The following is a 20,289-nucleotide window of genomic DNA, read 5'->3' as shown; positions in this document are numbered from 1 at the left end:
CTGGAGGGAGAGGATATCCTTATCACATTCCTGATTTTAGAATGCATGGTTTTAGATATATATATATATATATCCTTTATTATATTGAGGAATGTGTTCCATGTATTCTTAACTTCTCCAGAGGTTTTCGGATGAAGGGTATCGGATCTTGTTAGAAGCTTTTATATGAATCCATTGATATGGTAATATGATTTTTGACCTTACTTCTGATGTGCTGTATTGCATTTCTTGATTTACATACATTGAACCAGCTTTGCAACTTTGGAACAAATCTTGTTTGGTTGTAGTATAGGATTTGTTGTTGTTGGTGGTGTTATTCTTTGTTGAATTAAGTTGGGCAAGTGCTGTCAAGCATGCAGAGAAAAGGAACACTAATACACCACTAGTAGGAATACAAACTGATTCTTTAGTTCCTAAATTAAAAAAAAAACAAAACATGTAACTTTCCAATGATCCAGCAATTCCACTGAACATTTAGCTAAAAGATTAAAAATGAAGATGCAATGAAACCACCAGTAACCACCATGCTGCCTGAAGTACTATTCACTATAGTCAAGATATGGAATCAGCCCGGATGTCCCTCAATAGACAAATGGATTAAGAAAATTGGTATATATATATACAGTAGAATTTTACTCATGTATTAGATTAATATTGTATCATTTGTAAAGAAATTCAAGAAAACTTGGAAAGCCTTTTATTAATTGAAATAAGTCAGGCCAGATAAACAAAGGATCCATGTTTTCCTTATATGAGGAAGCTACATTTACCTTCTAAATTTATGAGAAAAGATGTTTAGTGGTGTGCAAGTATATACATGTGTCTTAGCTGAATAATAGTATATTCAAGGAAGATTTTAAATTGTGAAATTTCTCAGAAAGCCAAAAATAAGTTCAGCAAAATAAAACACCATGAATCAGGAATCCAGTATTCAAAAGGGGTGTGTTAAGGTAGATGGGAAGAGGCATGAAGGTCAGAGGGGGCAAATACAGACAAGAATCTAATGTATGCCACACAAAATTAAGAAGAGGGATAGAAGGGGTTGTTAGGGGAGGGATAGATAAGAATTTTGAAAGGGTAGCATTGATCAAGATACATTGAATTCATAAACTGCTTTGTTAAATATCAATTTGTTTACATAACTTACTAAAGATAATAATAAAAGGCAAACTTATCTAATTATGAAACACTGGAAATGGAAATGATTCTGAAGTTCTTTGAAGAAAACAAAAGAGTCAGTAAGAAAATATTGTATTGCAGAATAACTATGATATTGACAATAAATGAATTCTAAAAGCTAAATCCTGGCTGCCATTTAATTTTTGTGAAAATGTTCCATGCATACCACAATTGAGAATTAAAATCTAAATTGAAGACTGATATATGCAAGTACCTTAAAATCTAACCACAATATATCGTCATATTTTGAGTCTTTTTTGAACATCATCATGTGAACTCTATTCTTGTCACATGCTAGGTTCGTTTTGGGGAGAAGATAATATACTTCCTTATAATTGTTATCAAACATCAGCATGGGATGTAAAGAAATAAAAGTTGATAATTATCAATGGCTAGGGAACCAAGTGCCCATCTATAGTTCCAGCTTCACTGTGGTATTGGGTCAGAATTACTGAAATCCAGAAGTTTGTGATCAGAGTGGACAACAGAACACAATCCCCATCACAGGCACAATAAATAGCTATAGATATAGATTTGTTGTCAAATACTTCACATTGAGCAAAAGTGTACATATTAAAAATATCTTATTATATACATTTATCTTTAAATCCTCTCTCATTGTTATAACCAGAAACTCAGTCCACAGTGCATTATAGAACCTTCCACTTTTGCCAATTTAAACTGAGTTCTTAAACCACACCATTGACAGCATATAAAATAATTTGTTATAATAAATAGTCATTTATTATTAAACCAAAATTCCATTTAAACTTGATTTGTCTGACAGTCCTACTCAGTAAAGAAAATCATAGTCTTCAAAGGAGACAATTTTACACAAATTTCATTTAGGGCTCAGTTCCAAAGCACTTTCTCTGTGATTTATAAGACTACGGTGTTTAAATGAGCTATTTCAATAGTCTCCTTGTGTTCCAGACACTTCAAAATCATGTTTCATCCTAAAGTACAAAAGTCTTTAGCAAGTATCTGAAGCTTAAAACACACACACACACACACACACACACACACACACACACACACACACGCACACGAATATAAAGGTTCTTGAAGTGGAGGAAAGGAAAGGCAGAGTAACAAATAATTTATCATAATGAGTGTTTCTTATGAGAAAGACAGAAAAAATAACTCATTAACTTCCTTTTATGAAGAGAATATAAAAGATAATACAAGACTAATATTTAAATGTCATTGATGTCTTCACATCAGTGAAGTAGAAATAAAATGACTTGAAATTAAGTGGAAAGGATTACAGCAACGGAGATAGTTGGAAGAGAATAGCATTAAGTGAAGATGGAAGATAATTTAATGTTATACTGTGCATATGATTTAATGAAGTCTATTTATTGGTAAATTTCTTCACTCAATCAGATGAAGTTGCAAGCTTTGTAGAATTTGTGTGCAGTGGAATGAGTTCCCATCCATTACTATTCTGTATCACCTCACAGACATTCTATCAGCAACCTAGTTTACAATGGTACATCTATTACTGTCAATGAGCCTGTATAGTTGCTTACAAAGTTGATAGTTTACATTAGAGTTCATTGCTACTATTTCAAATGTTATAGATTTTGACAAATACACAGTGATATTATCCACCATTAGAGTATTTTATAAAATTACTTCACTGTCCTTTCTTGCTCCCTGCTTTTCTTTTTTAAGCTCATTAACTCATTTGTTAGACATGTGCTAAGAGTGTATCAATATCTTCTGCAGACAGTTGTAACAACTGATCATGCTGATTAAAATGCAAATTCATCTTATCATTCTTGATAATTATATGTTGCTAAATACTTTATAAAATTACCTGAGTATTTGATCTCCTTGGTAATACAAAATTATAGTATGATAGAATGTAGTAAATCAATAGGATTACAGATGTGGCTACCAGTGTCCAGTTACAAATGACCCACTAGATAATAATTTAAATCCAAACCACAATTTTTAAATTAATTTTAAGCAATATGTTTTGTTGTGGTTGGTTTCTTTTTTTTTTACATAGATAGCTTTTGATGTAATGCTATTTTAATTTAAACCTGCTGAAAGCAACACATACTCCACTCTAAGTAGTTATTCCTGGTGCTTTATGTAGTACAACTTAGTAAAGTGAAGTAGACCATATGCTCCGTTCAATTTAAATAAGTATGAATGTGATATATTACAGATATATATGTTTGATAATTAATGATTCCAAAGCCTCCATAAAATTATGTATTATTATAAATATTCATATTTATTTTTAAACATTGTTATACATTATATGTTGTAAGAAAAAATTCTTATGGATATATTGCATAGGGTTGTTAATCACCTGTATTCCAATTTATGTACAGTATATCTAACAAGTCATATCCAGTTTATATTTTATTTAATTTTGAGGAAATATATATCAGATACATAATGTAAGGATAAATGTAAAGATATATAATGTAAAGATAAACATTTTTCTGTCTCTTGTAAAGCAGATTTTTAAATAATACAAACATGACACATAATGGCGGAATATAAAAATCAAGAGACAATATTACTGATGCTAATAATCAGATTAACAAGTGGTAAGAAATTTAGAAGTCATCAAATCATTGAACATTGAGTGTTTCAGTGACAAAAAAAGAAACAATTCAATTTATACTTTAGAATTCCCAGAAATCTCATGATTTGGTGAAACCACAACCTTCTAAAAAATAGGCAGTGAAGGTCATGCTTCAAACAGGAAAATTGCTTGAGAATCCAATTAAGAAGCAATAAGTAAAACCACAAACACTGCAGCTAGGCAATTTCCCTTTTCCTAGCCCTGCTGAATATTTGCGATTTAGTCTCTAAAGGGGATATAACAATCTTTGCATGATGGATGTCAGATAAACTTTAAAACAAGTATATTATGATAATCATCTAGATGAACTGTTACAGATACTGATATATTCTGTACATATATTATTCACCACTGTCTGCTGTAGGGTGGTGATGTGTTTGCCAAGGTGATTATTGAGAATTCTTTATGCAGAACTTTAGTAGTTCAGTAGGGAAAACCTGCTGTTATAATGAGTCTCTCAGCAAAGCAATCAAGACAATCACCTCACAGTAAAGAGTAAATGTGCCCAAAGCTACCCAGGTAGTGAGAGTACCTATTGAGCTTATTTAACTACTGTACTTTTAAACAGCAAACAAATATTATTTTACTGATGAACAAGTTTCTAGGAAGGAAGATAAAGTCGAAAACAAACAGAATAATTTCAAGAAAACAAAAAATAACACAAAGAAGAATATTTAAAAATGAACACAAAGCTAGCAGAAAAATATTTCAGAGGTTATAAAATAGAAAGATGGTATTGCCGAAGAAATAAGATAAAATGTTCTTAAAATTAAAATTTATGTTTTTTAATGCTTCAGTATATTTGTTTGATACTGACACTGAAGAAAAGTTCTATAAGAACGAATGAAGGTCAGTTGTAGATAACAGAAATAAAAGCAGTGGCAGTAACAGTTATGGCTTGAATACCAGTGAAGAAAGCTTTCCAATAATAGCTATAAATAAAGGAAATCATTGATAAAATTAAGAATATAAGCTGCCTGAAACCATCAAGTAAATTTTCTGAAACAGAAAATAAAAAACCTCTTTACTGAAAAGGTCAAAAAATACCTAGAATGTTAAATGGAAATATACTGTTTATTTCATAATGTTTTTGAAGTGATTATAAATTTGAGAGTCATTAAAAATGATACAGAAAAAATTCAAGAATACCTAAAATTGTACCTACCATAGAATTTGATTATACTACTCATGTTTTTATACAAAGGATATGGAATCAAGACATAAAAAGAATATTTGGACACTAAATCACTATAGTATTGTTTACACATAGTTAAGATATACCAACTAGCTAAGTATCTATCTGTGAATGAATAGATATAGAACATATTAAACACCTATGTTCAGAAAGTTGGTATTTCTTTATAATATAGAGGTGTGTACTATGGGATATAGCAAAAAATAATTTCATTGAGGAAGTTTAAATCGCATATCTAGGTATGCTCCTAGTAGAGGCAACATTGTAAACTAGTGATCAATTTCAGACTGAGAAGATCAGAATGTGAATATTTTTCTTGTAAAAGCCCACCTTACTTCAAAGAAGAATTATTATCCCATAAATACTGAAGGCATTCTGTGTTAAAAGGTATTTGGTTCACAGTTTCCTGTTCTTGGGATGGATGATCAGATATCCTATTTTCTTATTTTAGTGTCTTTCCATGACCCTTATTGTTGACTAATAATTTAGTACATATACTTTGTTATTTTTATTGTCTGTGTCCACTCCACACTCCATACTCACAAATTTAGTTCAAAAACCCTATGAGGATCAGATGTGTATTGTAATGATAGAGCACATGTTTAGTATGAAAACAGATTCCATAAGGAAGTATGTCTTGTTTACTCCATTTTTCTTTTGTTGTTGTGGGGCTTGACCTCTGGGCCTGGCGTCATCCATAAGGTCTTCAGCTCAAGGTTAATGCTCTACCACTTGTGCCACACTGTTACCTTCAGTTTTCTAGTGGTTAAATGGAGATTAGTCTCACAGACTTTAATGCCCAGGCAGGCTTTGAATTACCATCCTCAGATCTTAGCCTCCTGAGTAGCTAGGATTACAGGAGTGAGCCATCATGCACTGCCTGTTTACTCTTTTATCTACAATTTATTCTATGACATCTGCATTTGTGATACCATAGACATTTAGTAAACAATCTGTGTTGCAGAATACTATGTAAAAGCAAGGAAGACAGGAATACTTAGGGATTGAGAGCATCAGAATGCTATAGAATAGGATGAAATTTATTTTTAAATATTAATTATAACCAAATAAAAGAATGTACATCATTATTGCCAGAATATACATCATTTTAAATAATGACTGAATGAATTGTTTTGGCTCAATGTGAAATCCTTAGATATCAATAAACTATTAACAGCCTACATATTATCCTAAAAATGTGATTGGGAAAGAAAGTAAAATATGACAATTATTTTTTCCTACATAAATTAATTTGACTTGTTCTACTTTTCAAAAGGAAAAAATAGAAAGCAGAGCTATTTTCTTGCTTAACATTTCTTGCAAAATTCCATTTCATTAATAGTTTCATTATGTAGAACTCTGTTATTGTCATTCAGATACCATGTGGCGATATATGGTATTATAGGGTTTACATGCATAAATAAGCATATTATTAATAATCAATGGCAATTAGCACACAATACACTTCCTCTAAATTTTAATTATATGCTTGATTAAAAGCATTTGGGTGCTTAATTAAAGTAAGAGGGTCCAAGGATACTTAATTCTCTTATATTCATATTACGGTCCTAATAACTGCAGTCCTCACTCAATCCATGCATAGCCTTTATTAATTTTAATCAGAAATGTGCTTGCTCATTGAATGAAGCCTGAAATGCAATTGGGTAGGTCACATTAGGGAAAATTGTATGCAGTCTGACAGTATAACATGTGGGAGTCATCTAGTGAAAGCTATTGAACAGAGATAATTTTCATAATTAGATTCAATTACTTTTCAAAGTTTTGGTGAATCAATACCCATTATAATATACTGTAAGCTATAACCAGTAACAAAACTAGTCAGCATGATGAGAAGGTATTGTTTTAAAAAGCTAAATATATACTAAATGTTAAAATCACAGTGAAGATTAGTTATGTGAATAATAATGCAAACATGTTACTAAAAAGCCTTTGCATTATTAAATGCGATATGGTTTGAGTGGATTGAAATTTGGGGCCAAAAATTTTATGGTAATACCTGTGAATGGAAAATGAGCCCCTGTATGATTGGCCATCTTCTCAGTATGACACAAACAACATAAAATGAACACTAGTATGAATGATTATCAGGAATTCACCAGGAAAATCATGGGTATGTTCTTATCACTTTACTTGCATTACAAAAGTAAGTCTTGGAGAGAATGATGATATGCAAAATAAAATCAAAAAATAAAATGCCTTGTTGATCATGCTAAATGATGGAGATAGGATTCAAAGCACTTTTATTTGATCTCATTAGTGGACATTTTCCCATTGTGTTTCATTTTCTAATGGCAGGGTTGATGGTAAGAATATAAAACAATTGGAAAGATATATTTCTTGTTTCTAAATTTATTCTACACTTACAGAACTGTCCCAGTAAGGAGCTAATATTGAATGTTATTCTAGAAGAGTAAAGTCAACAAGATTCATTGTATTACTTGTCATCTGGGAAATTCTTATGTAATTACTATGTCTCTGCTTCGACTTCCCAATTATTGCTGCTCTTGAAAAGATTGTGGTCTGATACTGCACTTCTCAATGGCATTAAGATTTCGGAGACATTGATGTCCAAAAGAGACTTTAATGTGGGACTTCTCATATTTCTCTGTTTTTCCCAATTCTTTAAGATACTTCCACAAGCATAAGTAGACAATATGGAAAAACTTCTTGGAAAAAAGACATTCTTTCAGATCTCAAAAGCTAGGAGATCTGGATAGAAAGAAGGATGAAGATTCCAAAATGGTGAAGTAAATGATGGATTCCAAAATGGGGAAGCAAGACCCCACGTAATATATTGGAGCAAGGGCAACTGATATTTGATTAAAGCAATATATGTGAATAGGCACGCACAAAGAGGTGTGATTATAGAAAATTTTTTTCATCAAATGGGATATGAGACATCCCTAATGTGATCAGATTTGGAGTGAATGTGTAGTTCTGTTTTGGAAAATTAAGCAGTAAACTGAACAGAATAAAGGAGAGGGAACTCTATTATATAAGTTCTGTTCAGTTTACTGCTTAATTTTATCATTTTCTACTACACTCTTATATTTGAAACTAGTAGGAAGCTACATCAAAACTACATTTCTGAGGTTCTTACAAGATGTGAATCACTGTCCAATCACTGATATACACTCCTGTGAAACAAAAATGCATTTTTCTTGCAGATTCTGGAATTTGGTTTCTATGTGAAAGTTGTATGTTGATTTCCTCTTGTGATGACTGCTTGATCCTTCGAGTTTTATCTTGAGGTGACTTTTTTTCTCTAGTCCAATAGGAATGAGGGAACAGAGATTAGTTAAATTTAATTCCAGTGATGACCTTAGGATAATAGTCCTCTTATTGCAACTAAGTTTTTTGGAGGAAGAATGCAAACCTTCCTAAAACCTAAAAATCAGATAAGCCATGTAGCATACCTGTTCAAGTTCATTATTTTGGATCAACTCAAAGCCTTTTCAATTAGTAAGAAAATGAAGGATATAGAGAAGATTATAGCTTGTGAGAACTATTATCGAAGTTACATGAAAGTAACTGTTAACAAATGAAACATTTTCAAAAAAGAAGTTGTTTGAGAGAGTGTTAACCAAACATATTTCATGATACATCCACAAAACTCTTGGATCTTTCAGGCCTCAGAGCTGTTTTCAAAGGATTTAGCATGTGTTAGCAATGCACTCTAGAACTGTGCACTCCAGATGATAGTTTATTCTCTTATAACCACAGTATTATTTTTTCTACTGGAAATGTGGACAAGGAAGAAACAAACATTAATGAAATAAGAGAGGAGACAAGACAAAGGAGGTAACAACCACTGTTTGACAGAGCATGGGACCTTTTATAATCTCTGGTCCCACAGAGTCTATTCATCCACCTGACCTCAACCATTAGATCATCCTCTCTTGGCTTTATACAAAGCATAATTTACTTTAACCTTTTGTGTTCTACTAAGTTTCTCTGATCAGTAGGCATACACAGTTTCTCTTGGTGAAGAAAAATAAATAAAACACTTCCGGGAAACATTAAAAAAAAACAGAAAATGAAGATATTGTGATCCTCTTCTAGGAGAATACAGGAAGTGTACTAATTATTACAAATGAGGGAAGCCATGGAGCTTATATTCTTTGGTTCTGGCTTACTTCGCTTAATATGATTCTTTCCAAGTCTTTCCATTTTCATATGAATGGTTACGATGTCATTTTTTCTGTTTGCAGAATAGAATTCCATGATGTATAAGTACCACACCTTCTTGATCCACTCATCTACTGGGGGGCATCTGGGTTGCTTCCATATCTTAGCTGTGGTAAATAATGCTGCAATGAACATCGTTGTGCTAATAGTTTTAGTATGACCTTGTTTCTAGACATTTGGGTAAATGCCAATGAGTGGGATTACTGGGTCATAGGAGAGCTCTATGTTTAATCTTTTGAGGAATTACCATACTGCTTTCTAGAGTGGTTGAACAAATTTCCACTCCAATCAACAAATGTATTAACGTTCCCTTTTAACCAAATTCTCACCACCATCTGTTGTTATTAGATGTCTTGACAATGGACATTCTAACTAGAGTGAAGTGGAATCTCAAAGTTGTCTTGATTTGCATTTCTTTTGTGGCCAGAAATGTAGAACATTTCCTCATGTGTGCATAGCCTATTCTTATTTCTTCTTCAGAGAAGTCTCTTTAAGTCTTTAGCCCACTTTTTAATGGGATGGTTGTTTCTTTGGGGATTTGTTTTTGAGAGATTCAATGGTCATACAGGAAAAGACTAAAGAAAATGAACTCTAAGTTATGGAAACAAGATGATTATCTTTTTGATTATTGTTCTTAATGTACTATGTGAAGTTATTTCTTTTCTCATTTTTTCCACTTACGTTTAATCTCGTGTGGTTACTGTATCTGACTTTGTTGATTGGTATATTGTATATACACTTATTTGTTTATTTGAAATAGGGAAGGGAAGGGGAAACCAAGATGATTCGGAGTGGATGGGGAGAGAGAAAGGGGTATAAAATGGGGGGGGGAAGGGAGTACAGAAACATGAGAAGTTCGAGAAGTATTGTACCCATTACCTCATGAATATAACTGTAACCCCTCTGTACATTATCCAAATAATAGTATGCAATTATAACAAAGAGAGCACCTAAAAATGAAAGTTAAATAAGCACAGTAATAAGAGAATTGAAATAAAGTTCCTTTTTAACTAATAAAGAAAAAAAGCAAAATTAACAAAACAGCATTCCATGCATCTCCTAGAAAAATTGAAATGGGAGCTCTATTCTATTGCTAAAACACTGTGGAGTCTTACCATAAAAGGGCTGTGTCAACAATGAGGAGAAGTAAAATCTACTTTTCCCAATATCAACTTAGAACCCCAAATTCACAGAAAGCTACCTTTCTCTGGGAAAGGATTTACCCAGAAAATGACAGCACAGCAAAAGAGATGAGGGATTGCTGTCCCTTGGTTATCTCATATTGTTACAGTATCTCACTCTGTTACCTGATATATCAGATATATTTGTATTTGGTTATTTGAAATTGGATAGGTAATGGAGGAGGGAAATGGGGTATCAATGTATGGGAATTAATGCACCATATATCTGGCAAATATCATGTAACCCTTCTAATAATTACAATAAAAATATACAAAAAAGAAAATGACAGCACAGCAACAACGCTGGGTGTATGATTACCTCTGTCCTCTCCATCGTCACCCAGACCAATAAAAGTCACACATAAGTTACTGATCATTTATTTTGATCATTTATTTTGTTCTGGAGCAAAACAGAAGAACTTGACACTAAGATTATTATTGTTTTAACCTCTATAATGTTTGCTATTGTAAATATTTTCTGATATTTATCCCTTTTTCCTCTTATGGATTCTGTTCTTTATGATGAACCTGATTTGATCTACCCTTGATCACTTCTTAAATGTCCCTTTGTGTAAGTCTTATGCCTGGAATTTATTTGAACCTTCACTCTTCAACTAAAATTCCATTGAAATAATTTCACACAATAATATTCCTTTGGTATAAATATATAATAAAGCAAGTACTTTTTATAAATGTTTAGGTTCAACTGATTATTAGAACATGATGTTTATCTTATCATTTGAAGGATTTATAATTTCCAACAAGATTGATATGGTGTCATTTTTGTCAGACCTGATTGGCAGTCTTGCTACAGGCTTCAATAATTATTTGCTGAGATATTTATTGTTATAAAACAGTGGCATCTCTGATTTCTCATTTTTGATTATTATGTAATTCATTATATTACCCAGGATCAGCTTAACACATCTTTTTAAAGAATCAAATTGCTTTGATCTGAAGTGTAATTCAGATCCTTGTCCCAATTCTGTCATAGGGGAAGCAGAGTCTATTCACATATTTCTGTTCATCTGAATCAAGCTATTAAATGCCACCCTGCACCAGATGCAGCATTATTCATTTTTAGAAATTTTAAAACACTTTTATCTGCTAATATGTCTGTCTTCTATGTTACTTCTTTGACTTTGGTACTATTTTGACACCTATATTCCATGTAACTAGATGGCAAATGTGTCTTCCTATTTTCTCCCTCTATAGGCTCCTAGTGAAGACCAGGACATAATCATATCCATAAGAAGTTATGTTAATATAACGAAAATGTGGATGAGCTCAGGGACAGTGCCCATGCCTAGATTTCAAGCCCCATGACCCCTTTCCCCCCCACAAAAGTTACTCTGTGTGTGTGTGTATGTGTGTGTGTGTGTGTGTGTGTGTGAGAGAGAGAGAGAGAGAGAGAGAGAGAGAGAGAGAGAGAGAGAAAGAGAAAATATATTATAGAAATTGAACAAATTTTTACAGAAAAAGAAAGAAAATGAATGCCAAAAAAATTCAATCTCCCTCATACAAACTACATTCCAATATGACTCAGCTATCACAGTAACATAAATTTAATTCAAAATCTACTAGAGTTCTATAAAACTAGTTTTACATTCTTGTTTTTAAACATTTTATATTTTAAACCCCTGTGTGATGATCACTTATAATTTCCTATTGAATGATATAACAAGCATGACAGTCCTACATTACTTCCTCAAACAAGAAGTGATGACTTCCTGATGCACAAAGTTGTGTGTACTTACTCTCAAGATTCTCATAGTCAACTGGAGAGACACACAACACACACACACACACACACACACACACACACACACACACACACCGCATTTATATGTAATGCAGAAAAAGTGCTGGGAACAGGATTCATAAGTCATTCATAATGAACAATTTTTTCAACCAAGTTCACCAATGAATTATCACACTCCAATATTTATGCCTTGTACAGATGAATTGATGCCATATCTGTAATATAGAATATTCACATCACTGACACTTCAGAAAATGAGTTAGGTTGTTCAGTGGTTTTAAGTCTCAGGTAGTGGGTACAATCGTTTCCCTTTGCTTTGAAATTATGTTCCCCTAAATTATTTTTAATCATATGGGAAATAAAACTCAGAGATTAGTTTTCTGTAAGAAGTACAAACTACTTCCTTTCATAGATATAACTTTACAGTGTTTTAAAGCATTGTTAATTGATCTCAGCAGGATCATGCTTCATCTATTTGATGGAATAATTATGCAATTCTGCACACAAGTGCCCTTTATCTTTCCTTTCAACTTTTGATTCTAATTTTCAAGGTCAGCTTTTGTTCTCGATTATTTTTTAAAAAATCTTGGTTTACTCAATTATTAATATGTTCCTAACAAGTTGAGTTTCTTATAGCAAAAGCTGTTTTGACATGGTTATTTGTATAAATCCATCTTTTTCTAAATGGGTTGACAGAATTTTACTAGATATCTCTAATGAAACAATGGCATACAATTCTGTACTTAAGTACACCATCTTTGAGGATTTACATTTTATTTTATGTTTTTAATATGTTTTAATTCTTTACATTTTGTTACAACATATTAAGTATACCTCTTAATTTCTGTGCCTCTTATGGTTCTGGATATTCAATACCAATAAAAAATTGCATGCCTGCATGCATGAATGAATCAATGACAACTCTATAGGAGTTTTGTCAAATTGGGCACAAAAATTTTCTAACTAAAATTTAGATAAGACCCATAATTTCTTGTATTATTTCAACAGGTGTAATAGAATTGTACTACTAAAGTACTAACATTTGTTTAATAACAAAATAAAGTGATCTAATAGACAAATCGCATTTATTGATAGGTGACAGGTACAATACAATCATGTTCTAAAGGAATATAATTGTTTCTAAGTTAAAAGTCTTAATTACAAAGTTAGTCATAACAATGAAGCAGAAATTTATTTTCCATAGATTGTTCACTTATTCAACATGTAAATTATACATATACTTTTTTCATCTTTAAGGAAAGAATATTTGTATTATTTTAAGTACTTGTACAAAGGAGTTGCCATTCATCAAATTAGCTTATGAATACAGTATGTCTTGATTGACATCACCCCTTTCAACATTCTCTTCCATCATTCCCAGTCCACCCTTTCTATCCATTTTGTAGGATGTACATTGAATTTTTTTCATAGATTTTTTTATTGTAATTAATAGAATGGTTACATAATATTGTCCAGATAGAAGGTGCATTAATTCACATTGAATTTTTTTAGTTCATTTGTTTTTTGTTTTTAATTTTATTGTTGGGATAATGTATAGAGGGGTTGCAGTTACATTTGTCAGGTAGTAGTTGTTTTACTTCTCACACATTGATAGCCTTTCTCATTTTTTTGTTCCTATTCTCCCCCGCCCCGCCCCTTCCAATCATCTTGTTTTCCCCATTCCCTTGTTCCCTTTCCTATTTCAAATAAACAAACATATATACAATATACAAGGTAATAAAGTCAGATACAGTAACAACATGAGATAAACCCTAAGGGCAAAAAAAAGAGAAGAGAAATAATATAGTACTTTAAGACCAACAATCACACAAAATAAAGCTCTTGTTTCCATATCCTAGAGTTCCTTTCATTTAGTCTTTTCCTATATGATTTTATATGCATAGTTTTGAACTATTGTAATCCTCTCCTAGGAGAGTACTAAATGTGTACTAATTATCACAAATGTAAGAAACCTTGAAGCCTGTGTTCCTTTGAGTCTGGCATACTTCACTTAATATGATTTTTCCTGTCTTTCCATTTCCTTATAAATGGGGTGATGACATTCTTTCTGATGGCAGCATAAAATTGCATTGTGTATAAGAACCACATCTTTTGATCCATTCAAAAGATCCATTCCTATTGAAGGCCATCTGGTTCCATATCTTAGCTAAGGTAAATAATGGTTCAAAGATATTCCACCTCACTCCAGTTAGAATGGCCATTATTAAGAAATATAATGGGCCAGGATTTTGGCCTAGTAATAGAGTGCTTGCCTAGAATGCACACTGTTCCATTCCTAGATACCACATACATAGAAAAGCCAAAAGTGGTGCTGTGGCTCAAGTAGCAGAGTGCTAGCCTTGAGGAAAAAGCCCAAGGACAGTGCTCAGGCCCTGAGTTCAATAACTAGGACTGGCAAAAAAAAAATCTAATAACAACAGATGCTGGCAGGAGAAGTAGCCAGAAGGGATAGCTACTACACTATTGTGGGAGTATAAACTTGTTCAGCCACCTGGAAAGCAATATGGGCATTCCTGAAAAGACTAAGGTAAACATAGAGCTCACCTATGTCCCAGCAATTCCACTCCTTGGCATTTACCTAAATGTCCAGAAACAAGGACATATTAAAGCCACTACAATACTTTTATGTTCTTTTATAAGTAGATGCTCAACACAAATGTCTTTTGATGATTGAATTGATACTAAATTAGGAAATTCTTATAGCAAATATACCATGATTAAACATGAAAATCCCTATTTGATTTACACTTAGAATACGTTTCAGTAATATTTTCAGTGACTCTACTCTGAAGTGTTTATAGTATCCCCTATAACTATTTAATGATAGACATAACTTCATATTGATGAGTCTATGCAAAATTATGAAATCCATTCTTTTATGAATATTTTTACTAAACTACTTTGTAGTTTTCCATATCCATAAATCCGTCAGCATGATTATGCCAATCAATGTTTCCTCAAAACATTGCCAAAAATACATATTCATTAAACAATTGGAGAACGATTCTCTTCTTTTTACTTTGTAGTTAGCATTACATATAGTAAACTGATCTATGACATTTAGAAAATCTAGTCTTCAATTACAACTCTACGAATTTTTTTCTCAATTGTTTGCCCATCTTTCTCCTACCTACGTCTCAATGTTTCTCATTAAAACATAGGGAAATTATATATTTTTGTGGTGAGATATAAGAGGAAATATTAAATATTTAAATGTGCAGGAGTGGTCATAACTGAATGTTGATAATCTTTTGCCTAGATTAACTTTCTGAAATTATTACCACAGGAGTGCTATTGTCTTTACTGGTACTCATCATATGGCACTACGAATGTCACAAGAATCATAAGGGTTTCTGATGACTGATTTCTTATGACATAATTGTTATTGGCAAACATTTAGACTTTGATATTTTGATGAGTATTTCCATGTTTCTCTTCCTGTTTCATTATAGCAAAAATATTTACATTGCCATGGTTTCTGTTGCCCAAAAGTCTTTATATTGTTTGCTGATACTTTTGTTATTTAGAAGATAAATAACATATACATTATTCCATCTGAATATCAGATAAATTTTGAGTGTAGTCTTGACATTCATTTTTCAAGGATCCTCTCACTTCACCACAATTATGTATTCTAAACATTTCTCCATTATCTCTGATCAAGGCCTCATAGCACAGTTACCTGTAATAGAATTCAAATAAAACTGGAGTGAATAGGCAGTTTCCTTCCTTTATAAAAATGGTTCATAAAAATGGTTGACTATTAAGAAAAAATACAATGGTAACTATTTTAAAACAGTCCCTCCTCTACTCAAATTTTATTTTAATCTATGCATGGTAGAGATTTCAAGGTCTCAGTATAGTCACCTTAGCCTTTCAATCAATATACTGATATCACTTGCTGGTGAAAGTAAACACTACAATCTATTCAGCAATTATGCCTCTTTAGGTAATTATTTGTATCAGAAGCAAATTGAAGTAACAGCATTATAAAGCTAATTGACATGTATATTTGAAGAATTATGAAGACATCACTGTATTGCTTAAACCTGTTTGTGAATAGAGTGCCTTATATATTGTTTTAAATGTATCACTACTTACCATACATATTTGTAGTACAAATGTGTGTGTGTTCAAGTAGTTCATCCTTCTCTCATATTCCAGCCCTTGAAGGCTACAGAAATGATACCTAAAAATTAGTGTTAGTTAAATTTTTCTAAAACAGTTTATTACTTGGTCGTTTCAACATCTTAAATGCAATAGTGTTCATTTTTAAAATCAAGATGCAGTGGCTATGTAGAACAGTACTTTTCATGGCTGATTATAGAATTCTTCATATATTAACATAGTATCTTGTTTTCAGAGTCTGAAAACTGAAACAGACACTTTAGAGTAGGATTCAAAGTCAAAAGCTTGATAAAGAGTTAAAAATAGAATCCATGAGCAGTGAATACAGAATGAGGACTTTCTTAACCTGAGTAAGAAACATCTTAATTAAGCACAGTCATTCAACAGTGGGTGATGTGTAGAAGATACTGGACACGGTGGCAGACAAGGGCAAGTAATATTAGGGCTTTCCTGAAAGTGAAGAGCAGACATGTTTGAAATTTTTATCTATTTTTAGCCATTTTTATTCAATGTATACATTTTCCAGCTATTTAGTCAGAACATGTTAATCATTCATACTTTACTTCCTATGTTTTCTGCTTTTACTTTACATATTTTATTCTAAATAATATTTATGTGTTCATTTAAATATCAAAATCTGAGCATGAAAAACTATTTAGGGCTTTCTTCTCTATCATTTCATTTCCCATCTAGCTACTTCCAGTGAAATGGTTTGAAAACTACTCTCTTCCTTGATATATAAGCTAATAATAATTGAAGTCCTGACCTTAATTATTTTGTAGGGGTAGAAATGAGAGGATAAGTTTGATTATAAGGCCAAAAGTGGTAGTTTCATTAAGAGGGTGCCTTTGTGAATACTATACACAAAGTATTAAATTGCTATGCATTTTATCAAAATGCATTTACCTCGATAGTTACTCTGTTTTAAACTCAGTAAATATGCTACTTGTGAAATATATTTTACTCAAAGTAAAAATGTTATTTGTAAAATATATCTTATTCTATGTAGATTCTGTTCTTAATATATATTTCATCAATTAAAATGATTTAGTATTTGAAATTTATTGGTGATCGTTTTGTCCTTTCACCAGCAATCAAAAATTAATAGGTAAATGAACATAAACAAAATATCCTTAATGTTTCAAAAAGACTGTTGTATATAAATATAAGCTTAAATTCTGTATACAATTCTAATACATAATTATCTTTCAATTTTATAAATTTAATGCCACACACAACAAATTATTTTGTATTCTGATATTTTGCCCAATGTTGAAATTGATCATTTCAATGTTATTTAATTATAATGATATAATTATAATGATATTGCAAGGAAATAACTAAATGCAGAAATGGAAAGAATGTAAAAAATGAGAACATATTCTATTATAATCATATTTATTCATTCATACTATATTCTGTAAGTTATGATAAAAATTGTATACATCTTTATGTATATAGATATCACTATTTTTATTCTTTTGGTCAGTTGAGCTTGGTGGATCAGTTTAAGTTCCCTGTAGATATTGGATATTAAGCCTTTGGTGTATTGTTGGTAAATATCTTTTCCAAATTGGTTGACTGACTTTCTATTTTAGTCGTTATGTCTTTATCTGTACAGAAACTTTATTTTTTGGTAATCCCATTTGTTGAATCTCCAATCTGTGTGTTGGCGAATGTTCCGTAGGCCACAGAGAAAAATATATAGTGTTCCTGATATTTTATTTTCTATCTGAGGGTGTTCATCTTTCAAAATAAGAAGTATAAACTTTGTCTATTTTTGTCTCTATTTCTCTTTTAAAATCGAGAAGTTCCTTGGCAATTCCCTGTTTATGTTCCTAGAATTATTTTGGGAATTCTCTTTATTTTCTTGGTCAGGACTAATAGCATGTCTTTAAATGGTGACCTATCTCCCATCTCTTCACTTTTAGCTCCTTTTGGAGTTCGCATGAGTCCTTGATTATTTATAAATTTCAAGATTTGTCTTTGTGACTTCTGTATTCAGGTTTCAAGGCTTTACAATTATTGCAATTAGTTTTCTCTGCTGGTGGTGGTCTTGGCTTGGTCATGGGTTGGTGTTTCTCTGGGTATCTGTGCATAAGCATGATTCTTAGCCAGATAGTACAGTCATTATTGACTTGCTGGCTGTATTCTAGCAGCTGGGTCCAGCTGTGGATGTGTACTTTTGGTATTTCTGGAGTCTGGAGGAGTGTACTGCTGGTTTCCAGCAGACCACACCACCTTTGTTGGCATGCCCATTGGTTCTGAGTAGTGGCGCACAGTTGTCTGTGTGTACACCTGGGATTCAGCTGGATAGTGCAACTGTTGCTGGCTTGTCTACCAGGTTCCCAGCAACAGGCTCATTTGTTGCTGTGCACCCTTGGTGTTATCGTGGTAGGGTAGTGTGCCCTACCAGAGCACACACCTGATTCCCAGTATGAGTGTAGAGCAGTTGCTGGCACACCCGCCTGCCCCGAGTGCTGGCCGGGAACTGCCATCCATGTGTGTGGCTAGGTCTCAGCTGGATAGCTCAACTGTTGCTATCTTGCACACCTGATGTCCAGCAACAGGGCCCACCTGTTCTTTTGGCTTTCCCTCAGTATAGCAGAGCATGTACTCAATTCCCAGTAGGAGTGCCGGGGTAGTGCTGACACACCCACTGGGTCCCATTGGTTCACAGCGGGGGCACGCAGTTATTGGCTGTGCCCACATCTATGTCTTAGCTAGATAACACCACTGTTGCTGGCTTGCCCAACCAATGCCCAGCAGCAGAGCCCAGTTAAGTGTGCACTTTCGTGTCAGAGTGTAAGGCCTTTGCTGGCGGGCCCAACTATAATGCACAGTTGCACACCTGAGTGTCAGCCAGATGACACAACTGTTACTGGTTTGCCTGCTCAGTTCCTAACTGCAGGGCTCAGCTGAAAATGTGCGCTTTCGAGATTTCTGCAGGGTGGCTGGTCGTTCTGGTTCTCAGAATGAAGGCTCAGCCCTTGTGGGTATACCCTCCAGTTTCCAGTGGTGGCTCAGGATTGCTACCCTTGCTCTTTCTGTTTTTCCATAGTAGGGCAAAGCGCACACCTGATTCCCAGTGGAAGCACTGGGCCATTGTGGCTGTGTGCCTGTGTCTCAGGTAATTAGCCCCACTGTTTCCAGCTTGCCATTGGCTCCCAGCAGCAGTGCACCCTACCAGGTATTGACCCACATGCATGTGCCTGCACTTACTCGCATCCCCACCTCCTCCCTTCCAGGCACCTTCCCCATGCTTTCCATAACAGTCAGTGTTGTGGGGATGCAGGGTCTTAGCGCCTGTCAGTCTCCAGTCTCTATGGCCTAGGGTAGAGGGCTGGCGATGGAGGGGTGGGGGGGCTGGGTTAAGATTTGTAGCTCACCATCAGCACTGCATTCCCAAGGCAGCTGGGTGCCTTCTGGTAGGCTACTCACAGATCCTGGGCCTGACTGGGGACTCTGTGTTCCTGGTCTGTGTGTCTCCCCTCCCATCTCAGCTGCTGTCTAGAGGCCCAGGCTCTGTGAGTTTTCTACATCTGGATTCTACAGCCTGCTAGGATCTTGAAGTTCCTGGCCCCCCGGCACAGGGCATTGCAGGACTGCTTTTTCAACACTGAGGCTCCCCTGTGAAGGATGGTGGAGGGGTCCACACCATTCTTTTTCTTTGAGTGCATTGGTTATGAGCTTTTTTTTGGTTTTGTTTTGCTTTCCCAGTTCATATAGTTCTCTGTTCCTCATAAATTTCGTGGTTATTGAATTCTTAGGGGATTTAGCTCCTGGGACACCCCTACACTCTCTCTCTCTCTCTCTCTCTCTCTCTCTCTCTCTCTCTCTCTCTCTCTCTCTCTCTCTCTCTCTTTTTGGTGGGAGAGAGCTATGCTAGGTACTAGTGTTTGGGCGCCATCTTCCTTCTTCTTTACTGCTTATTTTGAAGCATCAAATGAGAAAATAACATGGAAATGAGTAACGTTTTCTGCTCTGACACTTTGATCTAGTTAAA

General features: G+C 33.7%; 1 protein-coding gene across 3 annotated transcripts in view; it reads left to right on the top strand.

The window, feature by feature from the left end:
* Csmd3 (CUB and Sushi multiple domains 3) overlaps positions 1-20,289 on the top strand; it is an 842,017-nt gene that overhangs the window by 155,053 nt on the left and 666,675 nt on the right. The window lies entirely within an intron of this gene.

This window comes from Megascapheus bottae, chromosome 9, assembly GCF_031878675.1.
Source record: "Megascapheus bottae isolate mThoBot1 chromosome 9, mThoBot2.hap1, whole genome shotgun sequence".
In the NCBI taxonomy this organism is placed as follows: domain Eukaryota; kingdom Metazoa; phylum Chordata; class Mammalia; order Rodentia; family Geomyidae; genus Megascapheus; species Megascapheus bottae.
Note: the sequence above shows the minus strand (reverse complement) of the source record. Positions and strands in the feature narration are given on the sequence as shown.